The 4552-nt window shown below is 48.1% G+C and overlaps 1 protein-coding gene across 2 annotated transcripts in view; it reads right to left on the bottom strand.

Annotated features, from left to right (window-relative positions):
- The window catches only part of pam (peptidylglycine alpha-amidating monooxygenase), a 62551-nt gene extending 58218 nt beyond the window's left edge, over positions 1-4333 (bottom strand). For both annotated transcript variants that reach the window (XM_083669880.1, XM_083669879.1), the window contains exon 1: positions 4293-4333. The gene's annotated coding sequence lies outside the window, so the exon portion shown is untranslated. The remainder of the gene's footprint in view (positions 1-4292) is intronic.
- Between the last annotated feature and the right edge of the window lie 219 nt (positions 4334-4552).

Raw genomic sequence — 4552 nt, 5'->3', positions numbered from 1 at the left:
CCCCCGCCCCCCCCCACCCACCCACCCCCCCACTCCCAACGGTAAACAGGGTAAACCCAGCAATCTGCCAGCGTATCTCCTCTCCATCAGGGAGATTTCAGATTTCTACCTCAGCCAGCTTCCCCCCCCCCCCCCCCCGCTCTCCACACACACACACACACACACACACACACACAGTTCAGGGGAGCGTACACACACGCATGAGTCATCGCTTGACCTGCGCACCACCGCTGAGTGAAGACGTCAGAGGGAAAAAGCCAAGATGTGCGCGCTGTTCTGTCCACTTTCCCATTTTACTGTAACTCAGACAGAAAAGCTGCACTGCATTGGTCTGGAGAGGTGGACAGAAAAGCGTTTTTTTTCTTCCTAGTTGAAAAGGAACTGGAATAGCAGCGCCAGTTACCTTCCCTGATAAAAAAAAGGCATTGTAAAAATGCTAAAACGCCATCCTTTTAAAGGTCATCCCTTCCCTTATCAATTCAACAAACATCTCCCAGCAGCGCACCAGGCAATGGAAAAAACACACAAAGCCGTTCAGGGCATCATAACATCATTCTTTATTGATCCTCCCCTCCCTCCCTCCCTCCGTCCGTCTGTCCGTCTCCCTCATCACTCTCTCTCTCTTTCATACACATTCCCCCTCCCTCGCTCCCCCCCTCCCTCCCTCCATCATCTCTCTCTCTTTCATACCCACTCCCACTCTCTCGCTCCACCCCCCCCCTCCCTCTCCCCCTCTCCCCCTCTCTCTCACACACCCAGTCTCTCTCTCCCTCCGGAAACTACCATCAGTCCGCCAGTGAGTCTATCGAGTCGACCAGGACAGCGACGGTGCTATTTCTGTCTCATGTACCGGCGTCAATAACAAACAGTTCACAGAGCATCGAAAACACAGCTGCAACCTCCCAAACTAACCCTCCTACCCCCCCCCCGTAGTCACATATGTCCATGTCTGCGCTTCATGGCTGTGTAGAAAGTACAGGCTGGCTAAGTGCTCACCGGTTCAATGTCGCGTTCAAGTGGACGTAGCGGGCGGCAAAGAGCAAGCGGGACTGAGACAAAAAGCTTAAGCAGAAGTCTCACGGTGGGTTGTCTGAGGAGCGTTTGGGTTTCGTCCCCCGGCGAGCCGCAGAGAGGCAGCGCTGGAGCAGAGAGCCGCTAACCCCCGGGGAGATGCAGCTGTAGGGCTGGACGCTAAGCTGCTTACCTGCCCGTCACTTTGGGCTTCTGAAGCCCAACGGCCGTTCTTCAAGGCCCTGGGACAGGCAGAGAGAAGATCACAGAGGGAGAGTTCTGATCTTCTGCTGTCTGGATGACTCACCGGCGGGAGGGAGATGGAGAGGCTGAGGTGTAGGGGGGTGGGGGGGGGGGGGGGGGGTGGAGGCTAGAGAGAGGAGGAATGGGGGGGGGGGGTTGAGATGGAGAGGGGAAGGGGAAGGGAAGGGGGTGGAGAGAGAGAGAGCGAGAGGAAGAGAGAGGAAGAATGAGGGGGGGGTTGGAGATGGAGAGGGGAAGGGAAGGGGGGGGAGAGAGAGAGAGAGAGAGAGGAAGAGAGAGGAGGAATTGGGGGGGGGGTGGAGATGCAGATGGGAAGGGAAGGGAAGGGAAGGGAAGGGGGGGGGGGTGCTTAGATTTAGTTCAGCATGCTCACTGACATCATTGCTCAAAGACTCGTCGCTACAGAGGAAACTATGGTAACCGCTCCGTGCGCTTGCTGTCAAGCTCTTTTAATTGTCAGGGCAACTGAGGCAGCTACACCACCGTAGGCATAGCAACACACACACACACACACACTGACACACACTGACACACACTGACACACACTGACACACACACAGCTCCACCACCGTAGGCAACATAGAGGTGTTTGGCCACATCAGATCAGATTAGGATTAACTTTATTGTTCCTGGTGGTAGACACACGTAGATGGAGCCATGACCATGTACACCATACAATAACATACAATAACATCCTACCAGAGAAAACCTGATCCGAATAATTCCCACTGATATAGTGCGATTCTCTGTACCCGAACAAGGTCTTCCTGCCTACAGAGTGTCATCTTTCTTTGAAGAGAAATTAAACTGTCAAATCCTTGATATGATCACAGCTTCACAATGACAGAGAGGGGAGAGAGAGAGAGAGAGAGAGAGAGGGGCCCTATTTACATAATAATGAATCCACTATAGAGCAGTCTAATTTGAAATGGAGCCTTCCTCTGGGTAATCTCTGTTGTATAGGCTATTAAACACCGCCTATCAGTGACAATGGTGGAGGGCGTTGGGGGGGGGGGGGGGGGGGGGGGGGGGGGGGGGGGGTTGGAGTGGGGGTTGTAAAGCCTTTGCAGAAGAGAAATAATAATAGAAAGCATTATGAAAACATGCATAATCAAGGCCTTATGAAAGCACTATAGAGGCTAGCCCAATATCTGATCTGCTGGCATTTGAGGTTCGATGCAAATGTACAACATGGGCAAATGCATACATGGTAAGACGCCTTCCATAGACAGGTACTTCATTGATCCCCGAGAAAAAAACAAGAATCTCTCTAGCGTAATAGGCCAACCCTTCAAACCAGAAACGACAACAAAACAGCCAATTAGTGAGACACCCTGTTGCTGAAGCCTATTACAGGGTGGGAAAAATCAACGTGGATTTAGATCGCTTATGCAATACAAAACTTAAAAAATAAATAATTGGGTTACATTGATGTCACTGTGACGTACGTTTCTTTTTTTTTTAGAGAAATTAAAAAATTGTCAGGGTTGCACTGCTCTATTGAAAAAAATACGTCCGGTGTGTGTGCGTGCGTGCGCATGACTGAGTGTGTATGTGTGTGTGTGCGAGTGCGTGAGTATGAGTGTGTGTGTGTGTTGGGCGTGCGCGTTTATACGCATTGCCCCCCCCCCCCCCCCCCCCCATCTTACTTTATTTTGTGCCTACCACCAGTATGAAAGCTGTCCATCCCTTGCCAAGCCAGTGTGCCAGAAGATGTCAGTTCAGTCTAGACTATGTGTGAAGCTAACCATCTGTTGAGCTTTCACTCTCACTCAGAGGTTTAAAAGAGCTTGCACGACACTAATCCAATTATAAACTGAATCCTTTAGGACGTGGCACAAGTACAGCATATTTTAGGCCCTGTTATTGTGTCATTAACAAGGTAAACAATTGTCAAAAAACTAAAAAACAGCACATCTTTAATATGTTTGTAAAGCACAACCGTCACTCCAATACTACAGACATGTCACTACTAGGGGCGCTTAGTGGCGTAGCACACTAATGCGCATACCGCATAATCGCAAGGTTCCTGGTTCGATTCCGACCCTCGACACCTCTTGCATGTCATCCCTCCTCTCTCTCACCCATCCTCACTGTCAGTCTCTACTGTCTCTGTCCCAATAAAGCAGAAATGCCCTAAAAACATATTTAAAAAAAATAAAACACACAAAAAAAAAGACATGTCACTACTATATGGGAAGCATCAGAGCTCGGCAGCTTGAGCAGAACACTCCTCAGAGTCTACCTGTCAGACTACAGCACTTTAAGTGTCAGACTATGATGCTTAAATACATGGGTATGGTGTTCTTGGAGACATCACACACACACACACACACACACACACACACACACACGACTGTCCAGTTGACCAAAACAGAAGGACTGATCAGCAGCAGTCTTTTGACAACTGACATTCGGTACAGAATCCTGAGACATCAAAACTACCCCAGCCAGCTAACATGCTAAACGACAGCATCAATACCAACAGATGACAAGCCTTATGCCAGGTAAGAAACACAAGAGGCTAATTTAAACGTAATGAATTCTGTTAATGTAAAGCTTTTGACACCGTGTAGCATTTGAGTGTCATTTTAGCCAGCTTAGTTTGTTATACCTCGCCTACGTAGTGGAGTGGAGGCTGAAATAAATGCAGCTAAAAACTATTATTAAAGCTCGATCTGGTCATTAGAGTTCAGAGGGAGACATGTCCTTAAATCATTATTCACGCCTTTAAATGCTTAATACTTTCTAGCTATTAGTTTGGTAATGAGCAAACCAGTAACCTCCCGCCTAGACAGTAAATGTATAACATGGTAAATCTGCTACCAAGCAAGAACACTTCTGAAAGTGAGTGAAAGTGAGTGGGAAGAAATCGCGAACACAAGTTGTTTTTTTTTACCCTAAGAAAAACAGACTTTTTCCACATTTGAAAATGCCCCAAAATCATCTGTTACTGTTTGGTTTCTTGGTCTTGGCTGACATTGTGAATAATATTTCAACTTTAAGGTGGATCTTACCTGTAAGCATCGACGTTTCGTTCAACGTCCACTGCCGTACATGTCCAATAGAGTTGTGTTCAGCCTGTCTCGTCGATACACAGCTGCCTAGACCAGACCAAAGTAATCGTTGCAAACTAATCGATCGAGCTCTGGGAGAGGAATTGAGAGATGTGACGGTACGCACGTCAGCATTATGATAAACTAATAAACTAATCTGATATGCCATATAGCCATATCGTGACTTTTCACCAGAAAAACATTTGAACGCCAAGGTTATT

The sequence above is a fragment of the Argentina silus genome, assembly GCF_951799395.1.
Source record: "Argentina silus genome assembly, chromosome: 5".
Lineage (NCBI taxonomy): Eukaryota > Metazoa > Chordata > Actinopteri > Argentiniformes > Argentinidae > Argentina > Argentina silus.
The sequence above is the reverse complement of the archived record's forward strand: the minus strand, read 5'-3'. Positions and strand labels throughout refer to the sequence as shown.